At 36.1% G+C, this 18,053-nt stretch overlaps 1 long non-coding RNA gene across 1 annotated transcript; it reads left to right on the top strand.

The window, feature by feature from the left end:
- The first annotated feature begins 3,635 nt into the window (after nt 1–3,635).
- Nucleotides 3,636–8,398, top strand: LOC125261346. The gene is made up of 4 exons (XR_007183270.1): nt 3,636–3,693; nt 3,853–3,918; nt 4,087–4,168; nt 8,041–8,398. It is a non-coding gene; the product is annotated as an uncharacterized LOC125261346 (long non-coding RNA).
- Nucleotides 8,399–18,053: the final 9,655 nt, after the last annotated feature.

The raw sequence follows: 18,053 nt of genomic DNA, 5'->3' as shown, positions 1-18,053 counted from the left end.
GATAAATATAGAATAATAAATATTTCTCCTCTGTATAGAAAATTGATATAAACATATGAGAATCCATCAATATTTCTCCAAATGTGTATGCTTTTAAGCATATTAAGAAATTATGGTCAATATAAGATTTTAAGAGTCAAAATGTGAAGCTTGAGTCTTAGATCTTTTTAATGATGTATAGTTTGTCAACTGCACATCAACATTTAGGCTCTATAATATAACAAATATAGTAGCCTATATGAAATGCCCTAGAGGTAGGAATGTTCAGACGCTTTGCATCACAGAAATACATTATATTTGAAAGTATATTAAAATAGAAAACCATTATTTGGTTAGAGACTTGAGACTTCTTTTAAAAACATTTAACACATTAACATAGGCCTATACAAAATTTTCTTCATATCATGTGCAATAATACGTGCATGCATGAGATCACAAAAATCATGTTTTTTTTTTGTCCTGAGTGGACTTTAATCCTGTTATTAGCATGATCACAGAGGGTTTTTTCACAGCCTACCTGACTGAAAGGCCTCATTAATATGCAAGTCATTTCAGGTCATTATTATTCAATTCTTTTGTCTTCACAGGTGAGAATCACCCATTATACATGAGGATTCCCGCCTCCTCGCATACTGTGTTTCTTGACCAAAAGTGTCTTAGAAAATTTAAATCTCTCTATTGTTTTATATGAAGGATTAGGAAGGATAATTTTTACTTCATTCTGAAGCAAAAACTCTAGTCTACAACCTCCAATACCTAGAAGTCTTATGAACACAGATTTAATATACTTTTTTTGGCCTTATTTCAGTGACTTAAGTTTTTTGTTTTTTCAATAACCACGCATAAACGTTATTCCTTCAAAAACACAAACATGTACATACATGTTCCTCACATATTATTGTAGCCTAGTTTGTGCTGAATACAGTGTAATGACACTTTTTCCATTAATATGTTTATGAACAACTGAAAAAAGCACAAATGTCAGGGCATGTCAAAACTTCTCCAGGGCCCCAAAAATCCTCAGACCCCTGAGGGTTAACCGTCTTGTAGTCTCTTTCCTTGTCAGGTCAGAAACTCAGGATGTGGAGTGTCTGTTAATGTCTCCTTCCCCGTCGAGCTGGAAATGCAGAACAAGGGTGTGTCTTCCCGAGGGACATATTTATCCCTTTCTGATGAGGAGGAGATTGAAATGTGGTGCCTTGCCGGTCCTGGAGTGTGATTGTCCACTGTTATCTGAAGCAGCCCCGGTGTTGCCCACCCTAGTGTGGAACTCATTTGCATAGCATAAAGTAGAGTGTTAAAATAGTGTCTTTAACATTTTACCTCATGCATTATTTCTTTTCCAAACCTCTTTCAAATTATTTAAGGCATCGTAGGGAACAGATAGACACCAAACACACTATGAAATGGTTAAATTATCATCCATGCATTTGTTTATCTGTGAACAGGTCTGTCCCAAGACCTGTTGTTTTAACAGTCAGTAACCATTAGCATAAACTGTGCTTTGCATGAAGATGGAGTGGATGTGATGCAGTTTAGATCAAATTAAGGCCTCCAAACATAGGTATGAATGGATTTAGATAGATCTCTGTGGCCTCTCTTTATTTCAGTAACGGCTGCTCTATCCAGGGGGTCCTGAAGGAATTTTTATGGCAGTCCTTGCCTAAACTTTAGGAATGAGTTTGGTGGTTAGAGTCAATGTATCGTCCAATGAGATGTCCTCTCCTTGGTTTTGGTGGGTGCAGAAGGTCCCCCTTTCTGCTCTGGAAGAGGTGTCTGGTAGTTGTCCCAACATCTTATCTGATGTTGCTGAACATTTGTTTATATTCATTCACCAAAGATCCAATCATTTTTATAAATATTCACTATTATTCATTCCTTAAATTGAACAATCTCAGAACTAACATTATATTGTATATTAACTTGAGTTCTCAATGTACTATTGAAATTAATTTCTGCACAATTTAATGTTTTTTTTTTTCTACAATTGAAGAGTTCAGATGCAAAAGCCTGTGCAAGTGGCATCTGAAATTTTCTTCTTAAATTAGCATTTTTGTCAAGCTTGTATGTTTAGGTTCAGTAAATTTCACTTTAATGGCAATTAATAGGTCCTTTTCATTGCCATTGAAGTGTAATAAGCTTGATAAACATGCTTGTTTTATAAGAAAATTTCAAATGGCACTTAAAGGCTTTTGCATCTGAAGTCTTCAATTATTATTGCACATAACTGATATAGCATTGTATTAGCAACAATTTCCTTCACTGTTTTGTTTCTTTACGCTTTATTAAAAGAAAAAAGAAAAAGAAAGAAAGAAACTTCCCCCCAATGTTCAAGACATGGTTAGCTTGGTTTATGTAATGGAGAATATACAATATTGCCACAATGTTCCGTAACATTATCATAACAACATTTGTAAAATGTGGATATTATTCCAGATTGTGATGAAGTTTGGGCCAGATCATCATTACATCTGGCACTTCTGTTTTGGTTCTGGGTCTGGCTGGCATCATGTTTTAACACCATTGTGTGAAACAGCATTGGGCTGAACTCAAAAGAAACAAAATATAATAAGATACAAAATATAATAAGAAACAAAAGATGAAATGCATTATTTTAGCTGAACACTGGCTTGACTGCAAAAGTGAGATTAATTCTGGGGGAAGGGAAAGTCTCGTATTTGGCTGAACTGTTGCGTGAACGTGTTTACCATAGGGCAGGGATGGGCAACTTTGATATTGACGAGGGCCAACATTTTTTCTCCTTGATACCTGGGGGCCAGATTACTAATCCACACTCGCACCTTTTACACTGTCTTACTCAATTTACTTTTTACTAAGGGAAATTTATGTATAATTAATGTCATTTGTTTTAAAAAGATTGTATTAACTGTAGCCTAAATGGGGAAACTTTGTTTTCAGTTGGCAAACAATATTAAAGGGATAGTTCACCCAAAAAAATTAAATTCTGTCATCATTTACCTACCCTCAAGTTTCTGTTGAACAAAGAAGATATTTTGAGGAATGTTTGTAACCAGGTTGCTTTGGGTCTAATACTATGGAAGTCAATGGTGCCCCAGAACTGTTCAGTTTCCCACATTCTTCAGAATATCTTCTTTTGTGTTGAACAGAACAAATACATTTATACAGGTTTGGAACAACTTGAGGGTGTGTAAATAATGACATTTTTATTTTTGGGTGAATTATCCCTTTAATATCTTTATTAACAATATTAACATCTCAATGGCATTTTCTGTAAATTTGCAACAAACAAATGTAGCTACAGTTTATATTTGATTACAAGGTTAGAGAACATTTTCAACTCAGCCTCGTTAAAAAGTGCTTATTTTAAAATATGACAATCTACAGGGTGTTTAAAGGAGACGAGAGGCGCTGATTGGGCCATGGTAGATCGACGCGTAAATCCACCAATCACAGCGTGCTTTTCTCGTGACGTAGGGACATTTGAAATTGACGAACAGCGCGAATGGTAGTTGAAGAAATTGGCGCAAAATGTCCCTGGTCTGATTGTCTTTTTGACGGAAAAAGCGAGTACGGACTCGTTCACAAACAGAGTCGCGGCAGATACAGAGTTGTGATGGAGGATGTTTTACCCGCTGGGACAGTTTGTGGCCCGAAACAACAGAACTGTCTCCTGGTCAACGGAACTCTGCCTTCAACAATAAATACTGGAATGTAAGTTTTTAAATGTCTTTTTCAGTTTACATCTTTCGTTTATCCTTTACGTATACACTAAAATCCGTTAGATCCTTCTTAGAATGACATGACAATTACATTAATTGTGGGTGTATACGGCTTTTGAATAACAGCTAACTTAGATTTGTTTTCATTCAGAATCCAGACGGCCTACTTAAATATGGACACTGATGATGCAACAAAAAGTCTTCATTTACAACAAAGGTACTTTAATCCGTCGTTATGCGATATTGTGTTCTATATGAATACGGATACTGTGCATTTGCTACTTAAAAGTGTTAATCTGATTATTTCTTTTTAACTTAAATAATAATATTAAAGTAATTCATAAATATATGTTGAAATGGGAAAGATATGTTTTAATTTTTTTAGGTACTTTGGGGCTGACAGACAGCCATTGTGAAGGACACAATCTGGCAAAAATTTACCTGCAGAAGTGAATGGGAAGATATGGGTAAGTGGTTTTGTAAGTTTTGTTGTAAATCTTAATAAAATGTTTGTAGTAATTATTTACTAATATTTTCAAGAACAAAATTATGTTGGTTTAAGAAATGCAACATATTGTTAACCTATTTGAACATTATTATTATTATTAATAATAATAATATTATTATGTTTTCCTCCAAGACAAAATTTTTTAACCCTTAAAGGATTAGTTCACTTTCAAATGAAAATTAGCCCAAGCTTAAAGGCCTTTGCACACTGAGTCCAAAATTTGCATGTGAAACTTAAAATAAAAAATAAATTCGACCTCACGTTATGTCAATTGCGTTTGCACACTGTCTCCGAAACTTTCTTCCGTCAAAAAAATATTCGGATCAGGTTCGATTTTCTGCGTTTTTCGCATCCGTGGAATGCATTTTGAGAGACGTTTTGACAATTCAGAGCCACCGTACGCGAACGCAAAAATCCAGAATGCCATCTGACAAGTTGATCCACGTCTTCTACAGCACAAAACAGCAGCACTTAAAGGGCATATTGCAGGTTAGAGCATCAGTGATTCAATGTATAGAAAAATAATGTATGAAATAGATTTTCTTGAAAAAAACACATATAAATACGCTACATAGGCTTCTGGAGTCGTTTTTTGTGAGAGAATTTTACTTCTGCATCTGAAAAATGCCAAATCGGAAGTGACGTAACTGAAGGGAGCGAGATCAATATAAACAATAGGAAAACAATGGATCGCAATGACAGTTCGGATGCTGAGGAAGTTGTAAATTTTTATTCATACTTGTATCACAAACCACAGCCATACAATTAGCCTGCTATGTGTTTATGAGAGCAGGGACAGACAAGGATTAGACAAAATAACGGTCAAAATAGACAAATTGAGCTGTTGTGTGAGGAGAAGCAGTGGAGAACAGGGCAGCGACCGATGTTAGCTTAGCTAACGATATGTGCTCAGATCACAATATTGTACAGATTATTATCATGATTCAGGCAATAGCAAAGCTATTGGTCATCTAGGAGTAACGTTATTGATTACTAATAACAGAATCTAATAAACCTTGATCAGGCGTATGTCACACGCGTTACTATCCGTCCACACTGAAGTTACGTGATATAGCGGTTTCTCATCACGACTGATTTGATAGTTAGCAAATGAAATAATAAAATAATAATAATAATAATAAAGATTTACGGTGCACAATTCACGTGTTCATCAAGCTGCATCTCTGACGGATCCGTGATCATGTCTCCCGCCGGCGGCCGAACGTAGTTTATGTGTTTCATGTAATGTTATCCTTTATTCATTAATTCTGTGTTATGAGTTTATTCCGTGCCCATTCACTGATAGTGTGAGGATGTATATGACGCCATGATTATGTAGTTGTGTGAACTTGAATGTATATACGTTTACAGTATATACATGGCATGAATGAAATTGGAGTATTTACATTACCAGCACATAATTTTTTGTTTAAGTTTTGTGTGAGTGTGAGACTGTATGTATGTGTACATAATTTGTATTCATCAGTGTTGAAATTGATTCAAGTAAAAATGGTGAAGAAGCATTGCGTGTGTAAGTTTATTCATTTAATATCATTATTTACAGTAGTATTACAATGTTGAACTCCATCATATCGCCAGGATGATAATCCTTCGGTCTATAATGAACACGTTTTTTCGACGCAGATGCAGAAGTGAAGTCCCGTCTCTTCACCTGCACAAAACACACCCCGGCACGGAAGACAGCAGCATCCTTTTTCTTGTTATTAAACCTCTGGACTCGATGTCCTGACAGGCTGGAGTTTGTGCAACCTCCACAAACACAATAATTTACCATGACGATGATAAATAGAATACAAAAACTACAAAAAACACACTAATTCATGACTGCTGTCACTGAATATCAACCTACTCTGCACTGAATCAACACAGAGCTCAGCGGTCGACTCCCTTGAGTGACGTAAAATGACGCGACGCTGAAAAAAAAGCGTTTTTTACAGAGACTGTCACTTTATCTACTACTTTATCACTACTACTTTATCTACTACTACTTTATCTACTACTTTATCACTTTATCTACTTTATCTAAATTCATGCCCTTATGTCCTGCAAAACATGTTTAAACCCTGCAGTACCCTTTTATATGGTATTTTTGTACAAGGTTATATATTCATCTCGAAAAAAATGTTTAACCTGCAATATGCACTTTAATGACAAACAACGTGCGGTTAATGAAGGCCTTCTGAAGTGTGAAGCGATGCATTTGTGTAAGAAAAATATCCATATTTAACAAGTTATGAAGTAAAATATCTAGTGGTCTGGCCAAAGCTAGATATTTTACTTCATATACACCTAGGATGGCTTGGGTGAATAAAGCTTGGTGTCATTTTCAAGCACCAAACACAGACCTTAAGACTGTTCTGAAGTTCAGTGCTATCATTTGTAACTGATCAGACTTAATAGTTGTCATATACAGTGTTAAGTTGGGCAACCCTTTGCAGAATCTGTGAAAATGTGAATAATTTTAACAGAATAAGAGCGATCATACAAATTGCATGTTGTTTTTTATTTAGTACTGTCCTGAGTAAGATATTTTACATAAAAGATGTTTACATATAGTCCACAAGAAAATAAATAGCTGAATTTATGAAAATAACCCTGTTCAAAATTTTGGGAACCTTTGGTTCTTAATACTGTGTCGTTACCTGGATGTTTTTTGGTGATGATTGTTCATGAGTCCCTTGTTTTTCCTTAACAGTTAAAACTGCCCAATATTCCCAGACCCCTGACTCTTAATGCATCGGGTTTTCCTTCTGGAGCATCAGTGAATGTTTGAAACTTTTTTAATAGTTGAGTTTAAGTACCTTAGTTGTTTTCAGTGTGAAAAGATGAATCTCAAAATCATACAGCCACTGCTGGAAAGGGTTCAAATATGCAGAAGATGCTGAAAAACTGAAGAATCTGCAGGAGCTGGAGGATTTTTCTGAAGAACAGAGCTCAGTTTAACTGCTCAGAACAAACAAGAGACTCATGAACAACCATCACAAAACACACAAACAGTCGTGGATCATCAGGTAGTGACACAGTATTGAGAACTTGCAGTTGCAACTTTTTATCTCACAATTCTGAGAAAAGTCAGCCAAAAAAAAGCAATTGTGAGGAAAAAAAACATTGCACAATGACATTGACATTGTAACTCCCAATTGCGAGAAAATGTCAGCAGTTTATGTTTTTTCTTATTCCATAGTGGAAACAAGCGTCCATACGCACATACTGTAGCTCATATATAATGTGCAGATTGCAAACGGAAACCTCCAGGAGCACAGAAACTTGTCAGCTGTCCTATAACTTAACAATAACAAAACAGTGTAGAAAATGAAAGTTATGGCATATATTTTTCTTTCTGCTTTTAAAGTAACTAAAACCTACAACTTCACTATTAGCAAAGAGATGCTACACTGGTAGGATTAATTCACACACACACAGTTGCTCTCGCTGATGCATTCAAATACAGTGCTACTTTATCTGTATCTAAATGAAAAGAAAAGCAGAAATCTGTAAGAGATGTAACGATCCATAGACAAAATAACTGATGAAAACTAGCTATGTTGTAGCAATAGAATTGTTTGCACCGTTTTGCTGCAGCTCTGCACAAGTTACCTCAAGTTCGAGTCTCGGTTCGAGGTTCATGCTTTTCAAGCCAACATCAAAGTTTGTAGTTGTGTTATTAACATAATGGATTAAGTAGATGTGTTTTAAATAGCAAACAGTAGATACTTAAAGTATTATATCTATTGAATATCAATATTGTTTGCGATCTTAAAATGTAATATGTATTTTGTGTTTACACTGTTGTATGCTCCTCTGTTATAGGCTCTGAGGAAAAACTCTACACACAGACGCTCTACACACATAGACGGCTCAATGCTGCTAACTGGCAGAGCAGCTGGAAAACTAAAAGACAAGAAAAGAAGAACATTAATACGGACGACTGTATTATTTTTCTTCAAGGACCAGGTCAAGCAAAGACAGTGATGAGCACTCAGAGCAAACAGTCAGACGCAGGATTACACACTGGACTTTAGAGTTCTTCAACATGTGATGTTGGACATTTACTGTTTCTAAAGCCAATAATTTATGTGGATGCCATTTATAGACCTGTTAGATTTTGTTTTATTTTTTAGATTAATAAAATTGTATGTTTTAACAATGTTATAGCTAAGCTTTTTCTTTCTTTCTTTTTTCTTTTTTGAATATTTAGGAGAACATTCTGGGAACAAAAATAAAACTTCCTGTTAAATAACTATAAGAATGTTAGGGGATAATGTTCTAACAATGTTATGACTAAACATTTCTAGAAGGTCATCGCAAAACTTTTTTAGAGTGTTTTGTAGAGAATGTTATCTTACCTTTTTAGAAGAACATTCTAAGAACAAAAATAAAATTTCCCACTACAAACTTTATAAAAACATTGGGAAATAATGTTCTAACAATGTTATGACTAAACAGTTTTAGAATGTTTTAGAGAATGTTATCCTAACATTTAGGAGAACATTCAGGGAACTAAAATAAAACTACCCGCTAAAAACATTATAAGAATGTTAGGGAATAATGTTCTAACAATGTTATCGCTAAACATTTGTAGAATGTTTTTTAGAGAATGTTATCCTAACATTTAGAAGAACATTCTGGGAACTAAAATAAAACTACCCGCTGAAAACATTATAAGAACGTTAGGGAATAATGTTCTAACAATGTTATTGCTAAACATTTGTAGAATGTTTTTTAGAGAATGTTATCCTAACATTTAGAAGAACATTCTGGGAACTAAAATAAAACTACCCGCTGAAAACATTATAAGAACGTTAGGGAATAATGTTCTAAGAATGTTATCGCTAAACATTTGTAGAATGTTTTTTAGAGAATGTTATCCTAACATTTAGAAGAACATTCTGGGAACTAAAATAAAACTACCCGCTAAAAACATTATAAGAACGTTAGGGAATAATGTTCTAAGAATGTTATCGCTAAACATTTGTAGAATGTTTTTTAGAGAATGTTATCCTAACATTTAGAAGAACATTCTGGGAACTAAAATAAAACTACCCGCTAAAAACATTATAAGAACGTTAGGGAATAATGTTCTAAGAATGTTATTGCTAAACATTTGTAGAATGTTTTTTAGAGAATGTTATCCTAACATTTAGAAGAACATTCTGGGAACTAAAATAAAACTACCCGCTGAAAACATTATAAGAACGTTAGGGAATAATGTTCTAACAATGTTATTGCTAAACATTTTTAGAATGTTTTTTAGAGAATGTTATCCTAACTTATAGAAGAACATTCTGGGAACTAAAATAAAACTACCCGCTAAAAACATTATAAGAACAATACATGATAATGTTCTCAGAACATTTTTAGAACAAAAAATTTCTAGCTGGGTTGTTTACACTGCATGCGTGTGCGGCTCGTTACGGCTCCGGCAAGGTGTTGTTCCGTCCTCTGCGCGATGTCAACTCAAACAAAGAAATTTCAAGTTTTTTCAACTTCGAATCTCTTGTCGTCAGTTTCTAGTGATGTAAAATATGAGCGGGAGTTTACACAGGGTGATTATTTTGACTTTGTTTTGTATTTGAGCTTTGCGTCTTGGAGGCGAGGTGCCTATCTTTAGCGAAGCGGCGTGTCGAGCCGCTTCTGGGACGCTTCTCGGACGCTTCTCAAACGCACCGCGGCGCGGCTGGCGTAAACACAAGCATTGACTAGAGTGGCCGTGTATCAGCTCTGGTAGCCGCGTCGCAGCTGTAACGAGCCGCACACGCGTGCAGTGTAAACGAGGGGTCATACGCCTGTGGCTGTAACACGAAACTGCTGAACACACAACACCCAAAGCGAACACGAGTGACGAGCGACGACGACATGCTAGCTTTTGAATTGTGTTGGTTAAAATAAAATACTCTTCAGAACAGGTTAATCATTTGTGAATGTGTCTCCTAAATCAGAAATTGAAAACCAGACACATTTAACATTTGCATTCAACAAAAATCTTTCAACAAGTGTATTTTGTCAGGTAATTATGACATTTAACCAATGTTTGAGATATGTGAAACACTTTTTTTTACTTAAATGTTTATCAGTAATAATCTCAGTAATAATGTGTTATTTAAAAAAAAAAAAAAGGCTACAATTTTTTGACTAAAACTAGACTAAAATTAAAATTAAAAGACTTTTAGTCGACTAAGACTAGACTAAGATACCTTGAGTTTTCTTTTGACTAAAACTAGACTAAAATGACGAGACGTTTAGTCGACTAAAACTTGACTAACAAAAAAGATATGTGAATGACTAAATATGACTAAAACTAACAAGGACATTTGGCACAAGACTAAGACTAAGACTAAATTAAAAATAGGTGACAAAATTAACACTAATCCAAAGAGGCAATCAACTCAGTCTTTTATACTCTGTTGTTTACCTTACGTTAGGTTTTAATCTTCTTGATTGACGCAAGTTGTAACTTTCCCAAGGTTTCCAAGATGCTTCTCAAGGTCTTGCAGGTGTAAGCTGTCTGCCTTTTCATGTCCTTGAACTCCAGTAAACTCAAACAATATGGCTGATTTCCTTTTATGTTCTAGGAGTAGAACTACAGTTCTTTGTGTCCTTGAACACACACACACACACACACACATACACATTTCTGCTCCTTCTCATGGGTAGGCACACACACATACATAACTAACAATTACTGTATGTCACTGTCCATACAGTAGAAGGCATTTCTTAGAAACAAAAATAAATAATATTGTAAGCGATGCATTATATTCTTTACATTGGCTAAATATATGTAGCAAAAAAGCATCTGCTTGATGGCAGAGGCAGGCTAAATACACATAAATATATACATAATTTATAATTATTAATAAAATAAAAAGAAACATGAGTAAGTCACGTTATTATTAATGCCTTTCTGTGCCTGCGCTGCGCGATTGTGCCGTTGTGATTTAATGTGCTGTGTAACATCATTTTGTTCGATGTCACGTTCCAGATTTGCTAGTGAGATTTGCATGCTGAGTCACACCCACCCGGACGTACAGGTATAAATATAACCGGCATTACTCACTTCATTCATATTCACTCCATTCATATATGCTGTGATTTCCCTTCGGTAATCCTATATGTGTATTGTCCACGAAACGGTTTCCCTGATGGTAAACTCGTGTCTTTCCCTGATGGTAAACTCGTGTCTTTCCCTGGGTGACTCTGCTCTGCCCCCATCTCTGCATCGGTAGTAGCTCCTCCCTGGTTAGGTAGGACCTACTGCAGATGTCTTCCACATGTAGTACTGTCCCACGGGTCAGTCCATTTGTGTAACCTCCACACTTTACCTCCCTTTTGGTAGGGTGTGGTCTCCGTAGCGTTCCCCTCCATTGGACTAGGCACACTTCCCCAGCATTGACAACACTGGTCATGGCTGAAAAACAATGTGAATTGAGATTCGAACCACACTTCCCATGAAATGTCACAATATGGGAGCAGCAGCTACAACCGTCCCCACAATAAGTCCTGTCCCTTCCATCCCATCTGGTATGGAGGACTATCCCTTGGGTTTACTTGGGACGCTGAGGAGGTTACGACATTGTGAGGGCAGTTACTAAAAGGGCACGTGGTAGCTTGCCATCATCTGCGTCTCCAACACTCATAACAATTCAGTGGCTCTGGCACTTTCCATAGGGATCCCGTGATGTCAGTCCGACGTAGCGTTGAACGTGACTGACTTAATGGGAATGTCTAGGTTACTAATGTAACCCCCATTCCCTGCAGGAGGGAACGGAGACGTTATGTCCCCCCTGCCACAGCCCTGAACCACCGCTACATGGCCGAGATCCTGTCTCGGCTCCCCTGCAAAACATGAATGAAGTGAGTAATGCCGATCATATTAATATCTGTATGTCCGGGTAGGTGTGACTCGGCATGCAAATCTCATTGGCCAAGGTTCATTGGCTTGTTTAGGTACCACTTGAGGTGATTGGGCTCCCAGGCAAGACCCCATGACGCCAGTCCAACGTAATGTCTCTGTTCCATCCTTCAGAGAACGGGGGTTACATTAGTAACCTAGATGTTTTCCCTCCGTGTCCGTAATTAAAATCACAGCGATACTTTGCAAAAGGCGTGGGCATTGTCAATATGGCTTTGAGATATGAAATTAAATTCTTCTGTCCAGCTGTTGTTAAATTTACATGTATATTTTATTTTTATTTTCACTGGAGCTCCACCTGAGTTTTCAGTGATGCTTGATTAAATGCATCTACTTCCTGTGCAGATATCAACAGTTGTAGGTTGTCAGGTTGAGGTCACAAATTGGTTGAAATTTGTATGATGTGTCAATTGTGAGTAGGATGCATTTCATACCAGATCTAGAAACTGGACAACCTTGGAACAATATATTGATGTGATTATTCATAACAAGGTTTGAGCCATACAAATTATGGAAGCTTCCCCAGGAGAAATAACTAAATGGGAGGGGGGCCTGAGTGTTGATATGTATGGTCATATGGTGCAAAATCACTAAGTGGACAGGACAGTAACATACTTTCACTGATCCATTTGTGTTGTGAACATCAGCCCTGTTGAAAGAAACCAGCATATGCTGGTAAGGTAGGTTTTGAAGCTGGTATGCTGGTTTGAGCTGGTTTATGCTGGACCAGGACCAGTTTAGAACCAGGATAAACCAGCTCATACCAGCATACCAGCTTCAAAACCTACCTTAACCACCAAATGCTGGTTCCCTTTCGAAAGGGAACTCAACTCTGTGTTCAAAAATGCTATGGGGAACCGGTGTCTGAAAACAATATCAACTCAAGACAATCCTATTGGCCGGTGACAGCCTATGACGTCATCATAGCGTGACCCAGAAGTATATAAGGAGCGCCTAGAGAACCAGTCAGTATCGTTTTCTTCTTCAGGGACTGTTTTGTTTGAAAGCAAGCGATATCGAACCGTTATTAACCCTCTGGAGTCTGAGGCTGATTTGGGGCTTGGAGAAGTTTTGACATGCCCTGACATTTGTGCTTTTTTCAGTTGTTCATAAACATATAAATGACAAAAGTGTCATTACACTGTATTCAGCACAAACTAGGCTACAATAATATGTGAGGAACATGTATGTACATGTTTGTATTTTTGAAGGAATAATGTTTATGCGTGGTTATTGAAAAACAAAAAACTTAAGTCACTGAAATAAAGCCAAAAAATATTAAATCTGTGTTCACAAGACTTCTGGGTATTGGAGGTTGTAGACTAGAGTTTTTGCTTTAAAATTATGTAAAAATTATCACTCCTACTCCTTCATATTAAACAATAGAGAGATTTAAATTTTCTAAAACATCTTTGGTCAAGAAACACAGTATGCGTGGAGGCGTGAATAATCATGAATAATGGATGATTCTCACCTGAGAAGACAAAATAATCAGATAAAGAGCTCTAATGACCTGCATAAATAATGAGGTAGGCTGTGAAAAAACCCTGTTGATCATGTCTCAGCTCATCATAATGTAAATCAAACATACAGAAAAAACAGCAATACTGTGAAATATTATTACAATTTAAAATAATGGTATTCTATTATTAAAATATAATGCATTTCTATGATACAAAGTGTCTGAACAGTTATGTTACCTCTGGCATTTCATATAGGCTTTTAGCTTAAAAGCATGCACATTTGGAGAAATATTGATGGATTCTCATGTTTATGTCAATTTTCTATACAGAGGAGTATTTATTCATTATTTATTGTCGTCACTGTGAACGCTGGATACTGTGTTTACAATTCATACTTGCAGCCGGAGGGCGCTCTGTGCACTTTTAGTCCACAAATGCCAATGCTAAAGAAGAATAGGCAATCCAGGAAATAACTGAACTAACAGAGGCCAGAGATCGCTAACTATGGCTATTCAAAACACTTTTCAAGACAATAAATACACGATTGAGATGATGAATGCATGTATTGACTGAATTTGTGTCTGAATAGCGCTGGCTCCGTGGGCGTGGCCGCATTAGCGGATAATGAGCTGAATCAAGGACTTCTGACATGGCTCTCTTTTCATACAGATTACATAAACACAGAAGGTTTGTTTTCGTTTTGACTTACACGATTTAAAACCTGACATTTCAACGTTTCTTTAGACACAAGTCTAATTTTTTTGTGATTAGTATTCACTAAGTTACAGTTCATTTTCTGAGAACTATCAGATTGGACTTCGTTCAGAGGGAGACGAGAGATCACGCATCATGTTAGTTTTCTTTATTTTTCAAAAAGCACAACATTTTGTTTTTACTCTGAGTGTACACAAATAAAAGAAGATATTCCACAGATTAATATGGTGTATAGCTCTTAATTGTATGTGCAACATTGACGGAGTATTTTGAGTCTCTTTCACACTAGTTAGAAAAAAACCGCGGTGATCACGCCGGCGTGACCGCCTACCCGAGGGAGTTAAAATAATTGTATTCTATTATATTCTTTAAAATATCATTTATTTCTGTGATGCAAAGTGTCTGAAAAATTATGTTACCTGTATGGCATTTCATATAGGCTTTTAGCTTAAAAGCATGCACATTTGGAGAAATATTGATGGATTCTTATATATTTATGTCAGTTTTTTATACTGAGAAGTAATATTTATTGTCATCACTATGAGTGCTGGATACTGTGTTTTTAATTCATACTTGCAGCCGGAGGGCGCTCTCTGTGCACATTTAGTCCACAAATTATTCTAAAGAAGAAGAGAACATTTCAGGAATGGTGTTTTTAATTCATACTTGCAGCCGGGGGGCGCTCTCTGTACACCTTTAGGCCACAAATTCATATAAAGAAGAAAAGGAACCAGGAACTAACGGCATGTCTTCTAGAGATCACTAACCATGGCTTTACCATCCAAATAAACACTTTTCAAGACAATAAATACACGATTGAGACGATGTATGCTTGTATTGCCTCTGAATAGCGCTGGCTCCGTGGGCGTGGCCGCATTAGCGGGTAATGAGCTGAATCACAGATTTCTGACATGGGTCTCTTTTCATACAGATTACATAAACACAGAATGTTTGACTTGTGTCTCATTTGACTTGCACGATTTAAAACCTGACATTTCAACATTTCTTTAGACGTAAGTGTCATTTTTTTTGTCATTAGTATTCATAAGTTACAGTTCATTTTCTGAGAACTATCAGATTGGACTTCGTTCAGAGGGAGAGGAGAGATCACGCATCATGTTAGTTTTCTTTATTTTACAAAAAGCACAACATTGTGTTTTTACTCTGAGTGTACACAAATAAAAAAAGACATTCTATAGTTTGAATTGATATATTACTTATGTCTCTATGACAAGAAATGACGGAGTATTTTAAGTCTGTTTTGCTGCAATGTGAAAAAAATCCTGCAAAACGCGCCGGCGCGTTTTCAGACCTCAGAGAGTTAAGGTAAGACAATTTATGTCTGACACACGTTTCAGGAAGTGTGTGCATCTGTGTCCCATAGTGTGGACATTTGATCACACACATAATTATAATGTTGTCTTTTATACGAACAAAAGAGCATGTACAGGCAGTTCTTGTGGGATCTGTCTGTTATTGTGAGTGTGTTTTACTTGTAAAATGCTCCACTCTCTTCTGGTCTTTTCTTAGAGAGGAGAAGGACCAGCAGCTGCACCTAATGGTTCGGGTCTTACTCTTGCTGAGGCAGAGTAGAGACTAGATTAGTGTTTCTCAACGGGGGCGGTACCGCCCCCCAGGGGGCGTTGAGAGAACAACGGGGGGCGTTGGAAGCAAGATTTTTAAAAGGGGGGCGTTCAGGTGTTCTTGGGGGGCGTTCACGAGTTTACACCAAAGATCCAAGCAAGACAAGATTAAACTTGTAATTACTTGCAAAAGAATTGCCTACAACATTCTAAAATCTGCCAGTTTAACGCAACATGTAAGCTAGGCTATGTATTGTATCTTTTGCAACGATTATTTTTTCCAGTCATAGACCAGCGCTCAAACACAAAAATGTGTTTCGCGCTGACAACAATCCGGTGGTGGCTTGAATCCAGCGCTGAACCAGCGGAGGAATGGAAAGTTGACAAGCCATTAAAAAAGTATTGACTTAAGAACCACTTACATTTTCAAATATTTTCAATAAATCCTGTTCCCATTCACTCCAGTGACGAATTTTAAAATGAATGAAACTAAATTCTATTTATAATGGTAAAACTTTCACATTTTTAATGCCTAATGCCAAAATGTTTTCTTTGTTCACAAATTAATTTACTGGGCATTATTGTTAACTCGCAAGACTGTAAGGAGAAATGACAATTTGATGGATAATTAATTTAAATATATTCTGTAGGCTAATTTCGCCGTCACATCTGAGTGCAAAACGCTGCTTGGATAATTTAGTTAAAAATAATTAATAATACAATAATAATTTAATCTAATTGTCCATATGTGTTTATTCTTGTTAGAAGATTTTTTTATTTTACTGATTATGGACACAAATTAATCATGACAAACCAAATAAATTTGAATTGAATTAATTATACCAGTGATGATAACAAGCTGATACCAAGGTATTTAAGCCTATAATTATATCATATTTTTTCATGAAAAATCATGATTGTATTTATTTATTTTTTTCGAAAGTAAGATTAATGTAAGCAGCTTCTTGCAATACTCTCCTAAATGCGTAATAAAACCTAAGTGCACACCATAGACTGTAAAAAAAAAGTGCACACATTAGCGCTGAAATGACCGTACAGCCCCATACTCTGAGTGGCATGGAAGAGAGTCGGAAGTTGATTTGTTGCCCCTACGAGTTTATAATAGCATATTTTAACTATATTTTCAAATGGATAAAAAAACCTGTCAAATTGTTTTTAAATGCTGGCTTTATTAAACTATGTTTTAAAGATGTCAATAAACAGTCTCATATGTCTATTTATTTTTAATATAGGCCTAATATATTTATTAATTTATTGTTCTATTTTATTTAGCATTTTTACATTAACACGAATAATCAAACATTTAACATAAAACAAGTAGGCTATTGCACAACCATTTTAAATGTCTACTCATTTGTCCTTTTTTAAATCTTTTATTAATTTACATTTTTATGTTTTAATTAAACTGATTTCCTTATTCTTTCGGTTTAAAAGGTGTCACAATCTTGCATTCCTATTCTTCCATTCATAATATGCGCGTTAGGGTGATGGAAACCATTTATTGGCATACTGATGGTGTGTAGTGACCATTTGTGCATAAAACACCATGGTATTATGCATTAGGCCAACAAAGTCTGACAAACAGCCCTCAACATAGAAATCAGATGTTTAAACTCGTATTTTGTGCGCGAGTGCATTCATGTGGAGACTGCCAGTGTATGGGCATATAGCTACGCGTTTAACCAGTATTTCATCAGTTCTTCTGCGTCTCCTCACAGCATTTTAATAAAACGATATCCAGCAACACAAATAGCTCTCTCTTTAGTCACAAATTCCCTTCATAATGCAAAGCATGCGACGTGCACGCTTAAGTTTCAGAAAACATCGTCATTGAAGTTTATATGTCTATAATTTATGTAATTATATAATTTATATGTATTCTTTATATCACAGGTTTTCAAACCCTGTGTCACGAGACTTAAAAAATAAACAAAATATATTTGACTTAATTGATTAACAAAGCGAAAGAAAAAACTGCCCAATAGTAGCCTACTACTGAGTTTGATTCATTTTTGCGAGGCGCGGCGCTCCACAAACAAGTTCAAGGAAAGGAAACTGAGATGGCAAAAAGCGCATCATGTTTTCTTTATTTTGCAAAAGCACAATGTTCTGTTTTTAGTGTGAGTGTAT

The sequence above is a fragment of the Megalobrama amblycephala genome, unplaced genomic scaffold (assembly GCF_018812025.1).
Source record: "Megalobrama amblycephala isolate DHTTF-2021 unplaced genomic scaffold, ASM1881202v1 scaffold400, whole genome shotgun sequence".
Lineage (NCBI taxonomy): Eukaryota > Metazoa > Chordata > Actinopteri > Cypriniformes > Xenocyprididae > Megalobrama > Megalobrama amblycephala.
The sequence above is the reverse complement of the archived record's forward strand: the minus strand, read 5'-3'. Positions and strand labels throughout refer to the sequence as shown.